Here is a 20,112-nt window from a genome sequence, read left to right as displayed (position 1 = left end):
CTATCTCACCTTCCTTTCAGCCAAAATCCGAAGCAGGGGCTCGTCACGTCAAACCTTCGGCGTGACTGAGCCGAGAACACCCATTATCAGTACTAACCGCTCCCTCATGAGCATATCTAACATGGCACCAGTGTGTTAGGAGTCAGGACTGAGGCAGGGACTAAGTGCCCCTGCTTTTTCCTTTCTTCGTTCACTGGTGCCTCCTTTTGCCTCTCTTTCTTCTTCTTTCCACCACCAGATCCATCCTGGTGCTTTTCCTTCTCCCTCTTTTGCTCATTTTTCTTTCTTTTCATCTCTTCTCTCTTCTTCTCCTCTTTCTTTTCATTCATCTCCTCCATCTTCTTCCGAAGAAGGTCCTTCTCTCGATATGGGTGCTACTGAGAAGAAGGTCCTTCTCTCGATACGGGCGCTACTGAGGCAGAGTTTGGAAGGATTTCGGAGACGAGTTTAAAGAGAGATCTGACTGTTTACTTAATGTATTACCCTTTTTTTTATTATTGTTTTGGCAATCTACTTTTTGTATAGGCTTGTTTAAGCCCCTCTTTGTATGTTGTAATACATCTTTATATTAATAAAAATTGTTATCACTTTACTTCACATGTTCTTTCTCTATATTTTCGAAATGATAGCGCAATGCATAGACATACAATCTTGTGAATTCTTTTTATTTTTAAACCGTGACTGACGTCTAGGACCAAAGTCCCAGTTAATAAAAAGATCTTGCTCTGTGTTTATAAAAACAATCCGGCTTAATAATACTGAATCTAACAAATGATACTTAGGGCTGAAACTCCCATTAGGCAGGAAAAAGAAAGGACATTATGATGAGCTTACTGAGTCGGCCTAGCACAATACTGCCGACCTTAGAGTACAATACTTGGGGCCCTAATCCTTTATCAAAGAGAAGGGTGCTATTATGAATTTGCAAGTGTTGTTCGGCACAATAATATAGCATTTTTAATCAATGACACTTAGCGCCAAAATGCTTGCTAAAAAAGATATCACCATAACCTTAATAGAATTATTTGGCACAACAATGCCGACTTGTGAAAAACAATACTTACCCCAAAACTAGCCGAGATGATAGCTCAATGCTCGATGCGGTGTAGGGAGTAACCATCCGAGGACATATCACCCGCAAAATGAACAGCCCCCCTAGGCTACTGAATAGTGGGGCGTTTCACCATCTTCTTAACACTCCTATTGGCATTAACCTTTTATAGTATTTGAGCCGGAGATTGAGTAACTTAGAATTGTTATTAAGTTGCCGAGATGAAACTCCCATAGGCTTGAGTCCGAGGACCATGCAATGCCTTGGTTCTGTTCAAAACCCAGTTTTCTCATCCAAGTAGTTGGTTTCCCCATAGGCTTGAGTCCGAGGACCATGCAATGCCCTAGTTCTGTCCAAAACCCAGTTTTCTCATCCAAGTAATTGGTTTCCGCATAGGCTTGAGTCCGAAGACCATGCAATGCCTTGGTTCTGTCCGAAACCCAGTTTTCTCATCCAAGTAGTTGGTTTCCCCAAAAGCTTGAGTCCGAGGACCATGCAATGCCTTGGTTCTATCCAAAACTCAGTTTTCTCATCCAAGTAGTTGGTTTCTCCATAGGCTTGAGTCCGAGGACCATGCAATGCCTTGGTTCTGTCCAAAACTCAGTTTTCTCATCCAAGTAGTTGGTTTCCCCATAGGCTTGAGTCCGAGGACCATGCAATGCCTTGGTTCTGTCCAAAACTCAGTTTTCTCATCCAAGTAGTTGGTTTCCCCATAGGCTTGAGTCCGAGGACCATGCAATGCCTTGGTTCTGTCCAAAACCCAGTTTTCTCATCCAAGTAGTTGGTTTCCCCATAGGCTTGAGTCCGAGGACCATGCAATGGGTTCTGTCAAAACCCAGGTTGTTGGTTTCCCCATAGGCTTGCAATGCCTTGCTGTTAAGTAGTTGGTTTCCCCATTAGGGTCCGTTTGCAATGAGTTTTCTCATCCAAGTAGTTGGTTTCCCCATAGGCTTGAGTCCGAGGACCATGCAATGCCTTGGTTCTGTCCAAAACCCAGTTTTCTCATCCAAGTAGTTGGTTTCCCCATAGGCTTGAGTCCGAGGACCATGCAATACCTTGGTTCTGTCCAAAACCCAGTTTTCTCATTGCGTGGGACCTTGGCTTTAGGGGAGTTAGCTCCTCGGCCGAGCCCCTAGAATTATCCAGGCGATTAACGCTACCAAGCGTAGCCCCTAGTCAAGAAGCATAGCCCCTAGCGGAACTTTACACTAAAACTCTATAACCGGTTGTTAGAAATGACAAAGGAACTCTCTCGACCTACCGCCTATGCCAACACACAAGCCTTTCCCACAGACGGCGCCAATTGTAAGGACGCGATTTTATAACGAACCTAAACAGTATTGGGTTCGCACGTAAAAAGGCCCAGACAATATGATTTGTAAAGCGTGGGTTTGAAATGCTAGGCCTTGGTCACCAGGCGGTGGGTTTTTTGTGGAATTCATACATGGTTCAGTTTTTTTCACCCCCGGAGTCTTTCTCCTGGAGGTGGGCTGGGAGGCTCTGGTTTTTGGCCATTTTTTCCCAGCCCTCTTTCTAGATTACTTACTTTTCCTTTTTATACCAGCCTGCGTTCACTGTCCTTCGTCCACGTGTAGGGTCAAACTTTCCAAGATTGATACTTGTCCCATCAACCTATACCCAAAGTCGTTGGGGGTGGTTGTAAAAGCCGAAGAATACGGCTCTGTCGGGTGCAGAGTATTGAATGGCAGTAAGTGCAGCTTTCCCTGGATATTTTAGATTTTCTTTCAAGCTTAGTCCTATACCGTTTTTGCCCCTCTTTCTGGTGGGACTTTGGGTCTGCCGAGGATTGAACTGTCCTCGGCTGTATCCCAAGGCTATCTTGTGTTTTATATTATCGGGCTTGGGCCATAACCCTCCTCGGCTTGGGCCTGTGGATTCCCCACAAGTAAATGCGCCTGGCCCATAAATTATTGGGCCCCATAGTAATTATATGATAATATTTTTTATCATAATAATCTTCTTAAGAGAATGAAAAACAATGTGTGTACTCAGTGACCCTTTTTTTTTTTTTTTTTTTAGGTAAAGTTTAATAATTTGCATCCATTATAATTTGGAAATATATCTTTTTTAATTTTTTAAAAAATAAAAAGGATAAACCTTAAATATAGCAGTAACTGTAATTTCTTTCTTGAACGTGTGTTTGAAAGTGGTGTAGTGATATAAAGAAAAATTTGGGAAGGAAAAATAAGATATACGTGAGGGAAAAGAAAGCTAAATTTTAGAAGTTTTCTTAGTTTTTTATTTTTCAAATAAGGGGTGTTTTACTTTTATTCGGATGAAAATGGAATAAAAAAAATGCTAAAATTTAGGGAATAAAAAGATTTATAAGAAGGGAAAGAATCATAAATTTTAGGAGTTCCCTTTTGAATTCAAAATGAAATTTGTTATTTAACATTTATGACCATATTTCTAAGGAAAGTTACCCTTCATTAATGAGGGTATTTTTAAGTCACATAAAAGTCTAGTTCAAAGAGAAGAATCCTCTTATAAATAGTATATTAAGCGCAGTCGAGAGAAAAATCCCGTTAGAATTCAAGTTGGAATTCAATTAGAGTCTAATTTTGTGCCACGTGTCCCATATAATCTAAGTTTTAAATTTTTTGTGCGAAGTAAGTTAATTTAGTGTTAAAATTGGATTTCAATTAAAGTTTAATCTTGCGCCATGTGTCCCATCTAATCTAAATTTTTTTAATTTTTGTGCCAAATGAGCTAATTTAGTATAGAAAACGAGGAGTCCAATACAAATAAACCATAAAAAAAAACTAATCATATAACTAATCCATAGTTTATAGAAAACTCAATTATAATCAAAATTAGATTTTGCTTTTGTTAACTTTCGAGACAAATTAAATTGTTTAAAATTTTGATATTAGTTTTTCTCTGAACTAATGAACAAATTTTTTATACAGTTTCTATTCAAATATTTGTATGCGAAGATATTGAACATAACAAACTGTAATTGAGTTAAACGATCTCATACACCTATCTCCATTCAATTTAAGACATATTATTTGACCAATTTATTATTTTATTTTGCGTTGTTTTTAGTAGAATTCATAGATAATAATTGTAAATTTATATTGTATATGTAGATATGATAGTGATTTTCAAAATTATATACATAATAGCAATATAATGAAAAACTTGGCATAACCAATATCATGAAAATTGCAAGAAAAAACTATTTTAGTACCTCTAAGTGTACTGGTCAAACTATGTCCTATATGTTTGATAACCCAAGCTAATATCAATAGTACCACTACGATTTTTCATTCCCGTGCGTAAGCATATGTTACATACTAGTATATATAATACATAATAATAATAGTTAGAAGAATATATACCACTTCAAAAAAAGAATAAAGAATAAGACCAATAAAAAAAACACCAAATTAAAATGATAAAATTATATATTTGTAAAAATAGAGATAAAAATTACTTTTAAAAATTATTTAATTTTTAGGGAAAACAAATTATCTACTATAAAATTTAGAGAATAAATTTACATTATACCACATCTTAACATCATATACTATATAATAAAAGTTGGGCTATGCCAAGTGGCTACTCTCACTAATTAGTGAATTAATTTTATGTTATTTGTTAGGATATATTTCCTCAAATTAAGGAATAATATTTAACAACTGTTTAATTTAAGTAAAAATTTATCATTCAAATTTCAACAAATTTAAATTATATTCAAACTAAAAGTCTATTATAGAAAAAAAAAATATTAAACTTAAATCTCAAACAACCCATGTTTTCTTTCTCAAAAAGAAAGAAGAAAAAAGAAACCATGTTTTTACTTCTACTCAAACTAAAAGTCTATTATCAATATTTTAAAAACAACTAATTAGTAAATTAATTTTATACATTTAAATTTCAACAAATTTAAATTTTATTCAAACTAAAATTTGTATATTATAGAAAAAAAAAAATTAACTTCTACTCCAACTAAAATTCTATTATCAACATTTTAAGAACAATTAAATAGTAAATTAATTTTCTATGTTATGTTATGATATGTTTTATCAAATTAAGGGATAACATTTAATAACTGTTTAATTTAAATAAAACTAAAAGTCTATTAGCAAAATTTTCTAAACTTAAATCCCACACAACTTATGTTTTTGTTTTTGTTTTTGTTTTTTTTCCTCAAGTTGCATCTTATTAAATTAATATTTTATTTGGATATTAAATTACATGACTCTTGATTAAGGGATAAGATTTTAGAATAATTTAATTTAAATAAAACTTTATCATCTAAGTTTTAGAAATTTAAATTCTACTCTAACTAATAGTCTATTATCTAGATTTCCATATATATATATATATATATATACACACATATATATTCATGACTTTTTTATGTAATTTCTTTTAACCAATAAAATCATCCCTATAATTAAATCCTACACAATACACCTCATGTTGTTGTATGTTTTTTTTTTTTCACCAATATGCAACTTATACTTATGTTTTAGTCTAATAAGTTCATATTATTTATTGTTCTTTGCTTTTGAATTTGTGTGTAAGATATTAATATTATGCCAAAGGAGGTTTACTATAAAAAAGCAAACTAATAGACACTTATTTAAGTTCTTGATTCTCTTATGTAAGGTTTTAAAAGTTTTTTACATTCTCAAATTTTGAACTCTTTTGTGTATATTTAGATTTTTTGTTTTGGTTATTATATTCATTTTGTGAGTGGGCTAATTTTTTTTAATTAGACTATCACTAGGAAAAAAATTTGTATTGAGGAACTATTTTGTTTATTATTGTTTGTGCTGGCTAGAGAATAGATTAAATATAACTCAAATAGGAATGATCAAATTTATTTCATATCTCATATTAAGAAATTAACACAAAGTATAAAGAGAATTTTCATATATAAAAATAGATAAACACTGATAATGTCCAAACTCTAAACAATTAGAACTTAAAGCAATTTTTTATTAAAATTATTTACTTATTTTATAATTTATTATTACTATTTATTTAATAATTTTGTTTTCATAATTTTTTAAAAAATAGCTGATGATGCACGAAAATCAGTAGGCTAAATGCTTCGGACATTCATGACAGTTGAATGACCTGAGAAGGAAGAAAGTGACTATCGAAGATGACCAAGGTGAACCGGCCATGGACCTTCTGACGATTAAGTCAGTTTTCTTTCTAGAATACAGGAGTAGTGAGTGGATGAATAGTAAAACATACTGTGGTTGAATGAGGCTTGTGGTTCCTTTTATAGAGAGTCTAGAATGAGTCTACTTGTTAAGTGCCACTATCATCGTGGGAGATGTGTGGGCTTAGTGGGGAAAGAGGAGAGAATTTCGGGGAACATCCCACATTTTGAAATGAGGGTTAGTGGTGTGACCATTTGAGGTTCTAGAAAACAATTAAAAATTTACTAAGTGTTTATTGGTCGTCCATACTCTGTAATGGTTTGGATGATCATCTTTTCTTTGGACAACAAACTGCTGTTGGATGACTAGTGACATGCTTTACTTTATGTTTGTGACGCATTCTTCTTCTTTCTCCTTTCTTAAGGCTATTTTGGATCTTACTAGTCTTGAACAATTCTTATGGACGAAGAATACTTATTATTGATCACCATCAATAGCTTATATATGAATCTTCATCAAGTGTCCATTTGGAATCTACTTATTTTGCTGAAACCAACAAATTTTTGATAAAAATATTGTAGATAAATGTAAAAGTTAACTAAAATAGTATAGTGGGACCTATGAATAGTACCAAATAGTGCAATTGGACTCATGAATAGTAGCAAAAATAAGCTGAATGGTAAAATAAGTTGGAAAAAAATAATATTTACCAAACGGACACCAAGACATGCATCGCATGGGAATAATGCTAGTAATTATGTATTTTCACGCATTGCGTGGATCTGTAACTAGTTAGACTAAATTACAAATTATACTATTAAAGTATTGGATAATTTTAATTTTGTCTATTAAAGCTTCAAAATTTAATATGCTCCCCTAAAGGCTAAAGTTACATAGCAATTGGATTTGCTCTTTTTCTCTATTGAGAGTAGACCTATAGCAAAGGAGTAAGTCTTGACGGTATTAGATAGGGAGCTTTCTGAATAGTGGGATGAAGGAGCACCCAATGAGTTAGGGTGGCCCCATTCTGTTTTACCAACCTTAGGTAAACTCTAAATATAGTCCTAGATTAGGGTTCAAGTAATAGCCCAACAGTTATGACATATTTTGTACTTTATATCTGTAGATCAAACCCCACCTTCCATTTTTCCTACTATCTATGTGTTAAAAAATATAGGCGAAAATCGGTAATTACCCATAAAAAACAAACTATATAGTTAGTAGGGCCGGTTTACAAACTATATGCATTTTTAGCAACTCGAGCCTTAAAGGCTCGATTTTAGGCCCCTAAATCGAGCCTCTAAGGCTCGGTTTAGGTAGTTTGATGTGGCAAAAATCCATAAAATCGAGCCTCTAAGGCTCGGTTTAGGTAGTTTGATGTGGCAAAAATCCACGTGGCGTCTACATGGAACTCGAGTTTCTGAGACTCGAGTTCCACGTAGATGCCACGTGGACGCCATTATGCTTTAAACTCGAGTCTCTGAGACTCGGTTTACTAAAAGTGAAACCGAGTCTTAGAGGCTCGAGTTTCAAAGCCCTATGCTTCTGGCAATGGTCATGTCTGGTTGGTCATGTCTGGTTGTCTGGTCATGTCAAATGCTTTGCCTGTTTTGAGACATATTCAGAGAATATATTAGACTAGCACAAGCAACAAAAACTTCTCTCAGACCATTTTGAACCAGTTTTGTCTGTTTAGGAACGTACTCAATGAATATTAGACTAACAATAAAAAACTCTCACACTACTCTCAGATGCAGAGAATATTTTGGCTGAACACAACTCTTACACCTTCAGCAACTTCAATCACAGAACCTCAACAACTCTCACACCTTCAGCAACTTCAATCACAGAACCTCTCTCAACAACTCTCATAGAAACTCATAAACTCTCATACATATTTAGCAGCAAAACATTGCTCCTCTCACTCTCATACAATCTCAGCAGTACATTTGCACATCATCATGTCAGGTAAGGGTCTCCTCACTCTCTAATTAGTTGTTTAGTGTATATAGCTGCTTTAGAAAGTGTTGCTTGCATTGAATTTGTCATGCAATTTCCTAATAAAATATTTGTTTGTATTAGGCAAATATATTTGTTTCCTGATAAGATATTTGTTTGTATTAAAATATGTATATTTGTTTCCTTATAAAAAATATGTATATATATTTATATTTATATTTATATATTTATACAACTATATAATTAAATATATATATATATACACATATTTTTATTTATATATTTATACAACTATATAATTAAATAATTAAATATTTATATAAATATAATATATTTATATAAATATATATATATATATATATATATATATATATATTAGAGAAAGATACATGAATCCACTAATAATCCATCCACATAGAAATATGGAGTAGACATGCATAGGTTCCAAATATGGAGGGAGATTTTCTTCTTTTTCTCTCTTATTCAATCTTGCACACAAATTCTTCTACCCAATAATGAATATGTGAATCCAATTTATAGAATTTGGCATGAATAAAACAGTAAGAGAGATAACTTTGGGTTATATATTAAGTGGACCTGGCGGCTGGCTACTTCGCCCATTGTGGACAAATTTTTAAAAATTTAAAAACTTAGGCATATAGTTCGAAAGCTGTTAAAAGATGCCGAGTCTATCAAAATATGACAAGTTGATGATTTTTTGTTCATAGCTTTTTCTCCATCTATATATAATGAATTTTGCAGTGAAAATTATTTCATTGAAAAGTAGGCATATAGGACTTCAAAGCGAATATAATTTGATTCAATGGTGATTTTAAATAAGTGAAATGCGACAGTTTGAAATTGGCACAACTATATTATCTTCAATATTTTCACTTGAGTAAAATGTTCTTGTTCCTATGCAAATTTTTAGGTTGTGAATTCTCATTTGTAGAAAAAGTAAACAACCTATACAAGGCACAATAACAACAACTTTTTGGTCAGAGAGGGCAGTCACGAAATGAAGATCTTGAAGCCTTTTTCTTACTTAATTTAGAAACAAAAAATAAAATAAAAAACTTGGGAAAAAAAATAAAAAAAACTCATCTATGTGCTGTGATCCAAAAAAACAAGTTATTAGAATTCTTGACAACACCTTAAGCCTTAAACCTTTAGTAGTTAAATCCCTAGAGTTGTTTTTCCTTTCAAGATTTAGTTGTTTTACCTTAGTTACCAAATCTTGTACTGCATAATTAGGCTTTATCAATATTGCTTTAGATTTTGAAGTTATCTGCTTCCTTTCTCCATAATTTGGATGAAATTTGAGTTTGTATATCACATCTGGTATATTTGATTGTATATTAATGCCTTGATTTTGAAATTAGATGATATGTCTAATTTGATTGATCATGATCATATTCACATTAGTGTTTTTTTTTTTTTTTTTGTTTGTCTGATGAACCCTGCTCTATGTTATTTCATTAATAGTAGTGTAATAGGGTATGCCATTAATTTAAAATTACTTGAATGATGTTGTTACATAATTGCACTCATTCATTTGCACATCCTCATGACTTTTGTTGTTTGGTTTGATATTTTTATTTATATTTTTGTTAGAGCTGAGTTTAAATTTTGTAATGGGGGTGAGTTTTGTCTTTAGTTTTTTTATTTGTTTGAGTACGAAATTATAATGATTAAGTGTGTTTGTATGTGATGTGGGGTGAGTATATGCAATTATTACACTTTTAGAAGTTGTGATTTTTGTACTTTGAGTAGATAGAAAAGGTTTTGTAATTGATGTTAAATGAAAGAGATCAAATATGTCACTAACATAAATTTACTTGGCTCTCTAATAGGTTCACAATCTTTGAAGAATATTGATATAAATGTATACTTCGGTGGACCCCTTTACAATCCTGAAGGGATTGACGGATTCCCATTTAGAGGGGAGGGTATCGAATGCTACTACATGATGTTACGTCGTAAGTTGAAGACGTTGACTGATTTGAAGAGGAAAATAATGGACGAATTGAAATTGAACCCTGCTTGGTATGACATCAAGATTATTTATCGTTACCCACAAGAAGTCCTTCATGAACGGATAAATTACGAGTATATGGCGATTAAAGAAGATAAACATGTAAAGATGATGTTTAATAGGATCCAGAAAATGGCCCAAGCAAATGCTACTGAGTTGTATGTAAGTTTGGAGGCGGGTGTAGACAACACTACTGAGGTGGTGCAACAAACAACTACGGCTTTACAATTTACAACCCTAGATGATGGATGCACTACAATGGGAGGGTATGCAATGGGAGGTTATACGCTCCCATCTCAAGATTATGTTGCGAATACTGGTGAAACCCTCTATTCTCAAGAGACACATTTAGAGGAAGAAGACGAAGACGAAGATCATGCTGCAAATGATGGTGAAAATATTAATGATATGGATCAGTACGAAGAGAGGATTGAGCAAGGCAACTTTGAGAACGATGTGGATGAGCATGAAGTCGTTCCTAATTTTGAAGAGGAAAATATGGAGTACCATGATGAAAGTGATGCAAATGATGATGATATTGGTGTCTAGCATGATACAGATACGACCACTGGCTACAGACCTCCTGCGGACTCATTCTACGCAAATACTTGGGAAGATATGGTTGATCCTTCACATCTTCAGATACCATTTTTTTGTACTTGGGAAGATGGCATGCATTTTTGTAAAGGGTTAACTTTTGCAAATAAAGATGCGGTGAAGCGTGCATTGATAATATACGTAGTAAAGGATAATAGAAATTTCTCCATCCAAAGGTCGACCAAAACTCAATTGTGCGCCGCATTCCTTCAATCTGCACATGGAAAAACCACACATATTAGTAATGCAATACGAAATCAACAATGCCAATCAATAATAAAACAAATGTTGGTTCTGCTAGTAATAATTGCAAATTAAAGGGAGATGAAGTGCTAAGCAAAAAATGTAGTAACAGACATCATGCTCTCTAAACAGTGGTTTCATGGTAAGAAATACGGTAAGACGTAGAAGACATTGAGAAGTTACCAGCAGAGTCACTACAGCACCAGGCCTATCGATGAACCTCCGAGTCACCCTTTTGAACCAGTCATGGTACTCATGCTGTGGAGGCATATCACCAAGCACTGCTTCACAACGCCGATAAAGGCAATTACCCCACTCAAGGATATGCACAACATGTTTCTGCATCCAATTAACACCGATCTTCCCCCTCAAATCAATGCCATGAAGCACTCTGTCAATGTCAACATCGCGGGGAATTTCTTGGATCATCCCAAATTGACGAACAACACGATCCGGTGTATGTCTCTCTACTAGGTGGAAACATACAAGCAGCACCGTTGCCGTCCATACGACCCTCCCTGCCACGCATCACGGCGGGAGGTCGTCAAAATGAGCTTCATATGGCAGCCACACCACCTACAACAGCCAAAAAAGAAGTACACAACACATTAGGGAACAATGTTTATATTTCAAAGTTCACCAAACCTATATGGACGTTTGTAAAAGCGTAAAATAAGGCATTTTCATACCTGGTCTGGCAACATGGAAGCTAGTTGCTCGTGATACCTGTCCCTGAAGATGTGAACGGGCCTATTTTTCTTGTTTGGGACCCACAACCACCTACAATCAAGAAGAAGGGATCAATATTTAGAACTTTCCTACTAAGATAATTCCAATGTTAAAACTATAATGTAATCACATATAAGTACTGAGATAATCTTAAAGATATTAAACTAATTAATAATATCACTAGAATAAGAAACGGCCCTTTTAAAAAACAAAGCACAGACCAGCTATATTGACAGTCACAAAATTATAGTAGATTAACATAATCATATACATTGAACCTCGGTTTAAAATTTTGTTATGTTGACATAAAAAATTGCTAGAAGCCTTTAAAATCAATAAATAAAATCAAGTTACATGATTGTGGGGTTGGTAATGATCACATAACAGTATGTTATAGCAGTATGAGGTAGAGACTTACTTTAGGGATAGTGGACCACGTACTAGAGGACCATAAGCACCCACTGGCGGGCCATGCTCAACTGTCGGGCACAAATAGGGGAACCTGGCCCATGCCCAGTATTGGAGCAACAGTAAGCACCCACCAATCTGACTGGTGTCCTCGCTTTCCTTGCATAGCTCTCGATACAACCATGCAAGGCAAGCACTTCCCCAACTGTACCTTCGTGGGTTGTGAAGGTCTTCCAACTGCTGCACCCACATTAGATGCACCCTATTGCCGGATTTGTCCATGAATATTGTGTCCCCCAATAGCGCTAGGATGTAGTATTGTGCGTACTTATGCAGCTGATCCTCTTCAGCATTAGGCGGCAATGGATTAGCAACTTCCTTCAAAAGCCGATTGATGAGAATCCTCTGCCCATCAAGTTGCTTATGGTTGTCTTGATTTACAGGTCGAAAACCAAGGAAGTCCCGGCACACATCCACCCAAGTTTTTTGTGTGCTCCCTGTTATAGCGTCACCATCAACAGGAAGCCCGAGAAGAACCTCCACATCTTGCAATGTGATGGTGACCTCACCATGTGGCATGTGAAAGGTGTGAGTCTCGGGCCGCCATCGCTCCACTAAGGCCGTTATCAGGCCATTGTCAATCTCTCTACCCGGGACCCAGAAGAGTCCCTCCAAACCAACTGTGCTGATGATGTTCCTCACTCGGTCGTCCACCATTGGAGGTTGCTTGGAGAACTCTGAACTACGGCTACGACAGGTAATGGACCCTGGATCCTGCACATAACAAAACCATGGATTAATATATGACAGCAAATACGTGTACATTGTATGGATTAAATGCATGTGCACAAGTAAATATTTAGTGTTGTGTTTTACCCGCCCATTCCAAATAACTTCGGACCGATGCTTTGCCTGCTGTGACAACACCGAGTTGTCAATGGGTCCAGGCTGTGTATAGTCAATCCGTCCAGCATTTGCAGCAACCATACTGCAGAAGAATGATAAGCAGTTAGTTTCAGAATTGAACGCACAATATGCTTAAATATATAGGTATGAGTTAGAGCAACTAAAGCCAGTTTGTACAATGAGAATTCAGTAAAAGATGAAAGACTGAACCAAAAGAGGCCAATATGAACACAAAGCTTTTTAGACTTAGGATTTTATTTTTAAGGTTACAGTTTTGAACACACACAGTTTTTGTATTTATTTTTATTTTTTAGAAGAAGATCACACACAGAATAATGCTTAGTTACAAATACCACAATACAATGAAGGGCTTTGATAAACTTACTATCAAACATGAGATTAAAGGGTAATTTAGGAACATATAAGACTCAAGATAGAGACAGCGTGGAACTAAGATGAGCAATGCTTAAGAAATAGTAGTAGTGGATCCATTTGCCAATGTAACACAAGGAAGATTATTAAAATACTTGAGGTCAAAAAGCAAACCAGAGGTAGCAGTCATGTGATCTATGACTCTTTAGATTTGTAGGTGGCGAGAGAAGTAATGGGAATAACTATCTAAATAGAGTAGAAATGGAAGTTGATGCTGCAGAATTAGGTAGTTGTGCAGACACTAAGAGACTATAATATTCCTTTGAAAGACACTAGGTGGCGGTGCTCTTCCTTAGAAATAGATACTACTCTAGTAGTTGATGTTGGTGTAAGTGACTGAAGTATTCTCCTCCTCTTGAAGACTAACTTGATGAGCAGGGGGTTTACCATGCTGATTCCAACAAAAGCCTACAGTATGATTCACAAAGACTTCATCCTCAATAATGTCCTTATCCCCCTTGTTCCTGATCTCCATGACCACCTCTAGAAAATATACCACCAGATGTAATGATGGAAAAAGTGGATTTCTCACTAGATGATGGAATAATTAAATTGGTGTAAGGAGGTATGTCTTAGTTGATTGATGACTTCACCTAGAAAGGGAAGTTGAAGTTCCTTACTTCCCAAACCTGTTCCAACCCAAGTTGTGCAGTGGGTAAAAATACTAGACTGCTCCTTTTCTTAGACTCCATACTATTCCACAAACCACTCCTAATCTGCACATCTTTAACTCTCCTATAAGCATACTTAGGATTCCTAGTACCATCAGTCGAATAATTGAACTTCTTTCTCCCAAGTAGAAAGACATCAATTACTTGGGCCTATTGTGTATACTTCTATGATACGAATTGAAGCAATAGAAAGTATATCATAAGGAAATAAAAAAATGTGATGTATACTAGCATTCAATTCCACACTGACTCTCAAATCAAAACAAATAATTCAAAACCAGGCAGAAAAATTGTGGGCCCGTAGGTACACTAGAAATTGAAAATACTGACCCAAATGGGAAAATGTAACACTATCAAGTGAAACCCAACCAACAAATGCTAAAAACTGAACTTCTGATTTATCACAACTTCACCACCTTCTTTTTCACATAATCTTCTAGCACTATTCACCAAAATAACTCATCGAACCAACAAGTGTCAATTGGGAAATTGGGAATTAACCAAGGAAAATTCTAAAACTACTACAAATTTTGAACATAAATTAGTTGGTATAGTTGCTAACGATAGTTTTGAGATGGTCGTTTGGAATTTTGTGCAAAGAAGCTGATTGTATTGGTTTAAAATGGATGGTTTGGCCCATTCTATCAACATGCTATTCAAATCAAATAGCTTTGTGATTGTTCTTTATTCCTCTCTCTCTCTCTCTTTTTTTTTTTTTAATTTTGATTTTAATTTTAAAATTTGATTTTTTGTTATAGACTTGCTGCATAGGGAGCCACAACAGGAAGGGTGGTGCACTTAACAGAATATTTGCAGGCATATGGTCAACTTGACAACTTGATTTGTTGATTTTTTTTTTTTTTGGTTGATAAATAACTTGAGTTTGGGAAGTTACTAGGCTACTGAATTATATTTGAACTCATATGTGCTGTTCATGATTTTTATGTTACTGATTATATATTGTTTGTAGTTATAGCATGATTAGACTCTTTTATGTGGATTTTGTTCTTGGATGTCATTGAACATATGGAAAATTTAAAATTACTAAATGCGAAAAAAAGTTAAAATGACAACCCAATTGAAATATTTAAATGTAAATAAAATTTAAAGGAGCACAGATGCAGAATTCACAAAATTAGAAAAATAAAAAGGGGTTTAAGACATTATCAAATTTAGCAAGAAGAAAGTCATCAAACTTTCAGTAACATGGATCGAATTAAACACTAAATCATCAACTTTAACAAACCCTAACATCAATAATTTAATTTAACAAAGACCCAGTTAACAAACCCTAACATCATCACTGCAAAACAATGCATAGTTCAAGATTTGAGTATGAAATTTCCTTCATATCAATAGTTCAACCCATGAACAGAACAAAGCACAAAAAAAAACAAAACAAAACAAAAAAAAAAATCAAACCCACAAACCAATTCAATCTCAAAACACAATAAAGTTTCGCTCTTTTTTAGCAGGTTTAACAGTTTTATTACAAATTCAATACAGAAATCAAAATAGAAAACAACTTCGTGAAACCAAACTTTCTTTAATTTTTCATGCATGTTTCTCGGCAACCAAACAGTGAACGGTGGGTACAAAGCAACTCACCTTTTTCTTTAGTTTTGAGAGACCGCGTAGACTCAAAGCTTGCTGTGGCTTGATCAAAGCTTGTTGTGGCTTGATCAAAGCTTTTGGCGAAGGCTGACTGAGACTGAGAGTGAGACTGACTGAGAGAAGAATGAGATGGAGAAGCAGGTGAGTGAAAGCGTGAGTGGAGAAAGTGAGTGACTTGGATCAGTGTGTGAGAGGGTGAGACAGTGAGTGAGAGCGTGAGAGTGCGCGTCTGCTCTGTGTGAGAGAGAGGGTGAGGGTGAGTGAGAGTGGAGAGTGATTTGTGTGAGATGAGTGAGGCGTTATTTTTGAAAATACCTTATTTGAAATCGAGTATCAGACACTCGGTTTCCTTGTCTTCCACGTGGAACATTAAAGACCACAGCTGAAATCGAGTTTCTAAGGCTCGGTTTCACTTTAAGTAAACCAAGTCTCTAAAGCTCGAGATCTACTTGGCCAAATTCCACGTGGCGTGTCCACGTGGAATTTGGCCATATCAGGTTGCAGAAACCGAGCCTCAAAGGCTCGATTTAGAGGCCCAAAATCGAGCCTTTGAGGCTCGAGTTGTTAAAAATTGATATAGTTTATAAACGGGCCCTACTAACTATATAGTTTGTTTTTTATTGGTAATTACCCATTTCGTCCAAAAATATACAAGTCATTAAATTTCACATTATATTAAAAATCAATAAAAATTTTAATTTTAAGATCTGTTAAAATCATTTTTAAATTACATTATATATATATATATATATAAATATATATATATATATATATATTTTTTTTTTCCAGATTCAAAAACACCACAATAACTCGTTGGGTGAAACTGATTCTGATTATCTTGGATGTGGGTGCAGTGGGGTTTTGAGGTTTGTTGGATACTCTATATTAGCTGAGTGTTTTTTTCTTTTTTTTATTTATTTATTTATTTACAAGTGCTATTGTAATGGAAGAATTTTATCCTAATTTCTTGATTTGCTGCGACCTGCTTGCTCCTACGGATCAAGTCATGGTGAATAAATAGATTGATAATTACAGCAAGTACTCTTTGATCTTTATCAGGCATGTCTTTCCATGCAGCTTTTGTGGATTCTTGTTTGTTAATTAGGATTTTAATAGTGAGAGATGAGATTCAAGGAGTTAACCATTTTTTTTTTTTTTTATATGAGATTGTGTGTGTTTCCAAAGATATCCGGAAAAGGAATTGGAAAAATGAAAATAAAATAAATTAATAAATAGTTTTTATTTTTAATTTTATAATTGATGTGGACAAAACAATATCGTTTTAACTGCATCAAAACTACATTGTTTATAGTTGAGATCATTTAACGGAGAACTAGGCATGGTGCATGGACGGAATGGATAAAATCCAAATGTTTTGTAGCATTTGGAGTTTATAAAAAGGGAAATTAATTAAAATTACCTCAAACTTTTAGGATGTAAATTATGATTTGGGTTTTTAGATTTGTATATGTTCTCTCCTTAATTCTTTCTAATCTTATTTTAATTTTTGATTTATTTTCATGCTTCTGAGCTCCCAGGAGTCAGGACCCAGATTTCTTTCTTATGTTTTATTAATTGGGGTATAGATATACAGCAATTCGATTATCACCTTGACCACTTCTACTGCAAGCGCATGGATGCTCACAAAGTCCACAAGAGCGTTCACATTGGCCAGAATGTCCCATGATCCTTCTTCTTTTTCTTTTTAATTTTATTAGTATTGCTTAGTAAATCTAAGAGCGAAACTCCATTTTTTAGGTTAGGGTTGAATTAAAAATGGAACATGCTCTTTGTATGATGGGCACAATGCAAAATAAAATAATAATAAAAAATTGAGTGTTCGTAATTTTTTTCTCCAAATTTCTTATTTTATCAATAAGTAACTAAAGTTTTAATAAGTTCAATCAAACAAATAGATCTATAAAATAATAAGTTATACATAGATCGAATATTTTAATCTTAAAAATATATCATATATTGATTAGAAAATAATCAATTTTCTATATATCAAAAGCTATAATTTACAATAGATTCCAAAAACACATAAGCAATTTTTAGTACTTAAAACAGTACAAATACTCGAACATAATTCATATTCTTAACAATCTTTTATAACTATGGTCACGCTATATCTCTGTGACTGGGCATTAAAATCAGATGAAACTAGTTCCGTGCTAATGTATATCCCTCATTAGCTAGGTCTAGAAACACGATAAGCTCATGGTGTCCCAAATAGAGCTAGTTTCGATACCAATAAATAATCTCATTGGTTGGGTATGAGAGTAAAAAAAAAAAAAAAATTGGAATAAGGTTTACTAGAAATAAGTGAGGGTTTTTATAGCAAGAAATATACGAAGCATGGTCACATGGCCATAGATGACATGGCAATTCTCAATAAAATAGGACATGAAACCATGGAGATACTACAATTAATTTATTAATATATATATATATATACATATATATTAGATAATTTTATTTATTTATAGGCATATTTCATGTTTATTTATAATTTTTCAAAATAAATAACTATAAAAAAAAAATTTATAAAACATATATAAAAATAATGAATTTTTTTTTTTTGTTGGTTCTTTCAATATAGGTTTCGGCCCTTCCTGTTTTGAGCTTATCATTAAGGAAGAGGCTCTTATTTCCTCTTTGTAGTTCTGTTTGTCTTGTGAATAAAATTTCTTGTTCATCAAAAAAGAAGTGTCTCCAACGTGTATCCAACACGGACACAAAGTTTTGAAGTATCCGTGTTTCTTAGTGAGAAATAATGAAAATTTGCATTTGAATCTCCGAGGTGCACATTCCCCATGGGTTACTCAAATTTCACTTCATGATTGAAACTCTAGATTTGTTTATGCAGGTTGCAAATACCTGGGCCCTAACATCCCACCAATGCATGAGCTGCAATTTTTTGTAGTTCCAATGTGTGTTATGGGTTGGTGTTGGTGTTGGTGGGTTGTTGTTGCTATTGGTGGATGTGGGGTTTCTGTTGTGGGTTGTTGTTGCTGTTGTTGGTTGCAAGTGATGGGTATTTGGCTGTGATTTGTTCTATAGGTTCAAATTTGGCTGGGTTTGGTTTTTGAATTTCAATTTGGTGTTGCAATGGTGGGTTTTGGGGTTTGATTTGGTGTTTTAATGGAATTTTAGAGGTGGTGGTGGTGGTTGGTGTTTCGGGTGGTTGGTTCGATGGTGCTGGTGTGTGAGCTTGGTTGTTAAGGATAGAGACACAGATGAAGGGACGGAGGAGATAATAATTTTTAATATTATTTGTTGATATATTTTATATTATTTTAATGAACTCTTTGTAAAAATAAAAACTGGAATGTTAGAAAAGTTGTAAAATGAGATAATAATATAGTTAAAGTAGGTTTTTAGGGTGTAAAATAGGACTTTTTTTTGGCCTCCAAATGCTCTAATAAATGCCATGATTGTTATCTGCCCTACTAGTACATCCAAATTAAAGCCAAGATCATATTTGTAGACTACTATGCATTTATTTTATATTGCTTATAGAGCACTCAACTCTCAAGCTTCTAGCCTCTAGCAAAGGCAAAATGAATAGCCAGAATACCTAGTCTTGGTAAGTAGCTGAATCTAATGGCCGGAAGCGGAGTTGCAACCTTTTGTACCATGGGGAGCTATCAGCTAGGCTTCCATCTTTATCTATTTATAAAATCTCTTTTATTTTTATGTATAATTATTAAAATTTTTAAATAATTAGCTACCAAAAAAAAAAAAAAAAAAGAAAAGAAAAGAAGAAGTTAGCCCACCTAAATATTTAAGCTCCCGCCTCCTAAATATTTAAGTTAGTCCCATGATTCTCTTAAAAAAACAATAGATTTTGTAAAGGACAAAATTTAGTTACAAAATTGGTTATAATTCAAGTCTACAACCTTACTTAATATCTTTTTATTAGAGGTAAATTTTGACAAATTTACTATTGGACTATATTTTCTTTTTATATCCTCTATTCTTCCAAAATTTCTAAAAATTTAAAGATTAATAGCTATATTATCAATAAATTGTTTAAATTGCAAGTTTTTGTAATTTAAAATTATGCATAAAATATCATCTTATAAATTATATAGCAAATAATATCAGATTAGCACAAAATTTTACATGTATATTAAGAGTGTAAAGAACATGCAATCCAATAATTAGATTTTCGAAATATGGAGTAATGTTAATATTATTAAGAAATGTTGTAACCTTATGCTACAATAAATTTTGTAGCTAAATTTTGTCCATTTGTCAATTGGTATAGTACTTAAAGAGATAGCGTAGTTTTTTTTTTTTCACCTCAAAATTTTT

The sequence above is a fragment of the Quercus lobata genome, chromosome 10, assembly GCF_001633185.2.
Source record: "Quercus lobata isolate SW786 chromosome 10, ValleyOak3.0 Primary Assembly, whole genome shotgun sequence".
Classification (NCBI taxonomy): Eukaryota; Viridiplantae; Streptophyta; class Magnoliopsida; order Fagales; family Fagaceae; genus Quercus; species Quercus lobata.
This window is presented reverse-complemented; position numbering follows the sequence as displayed.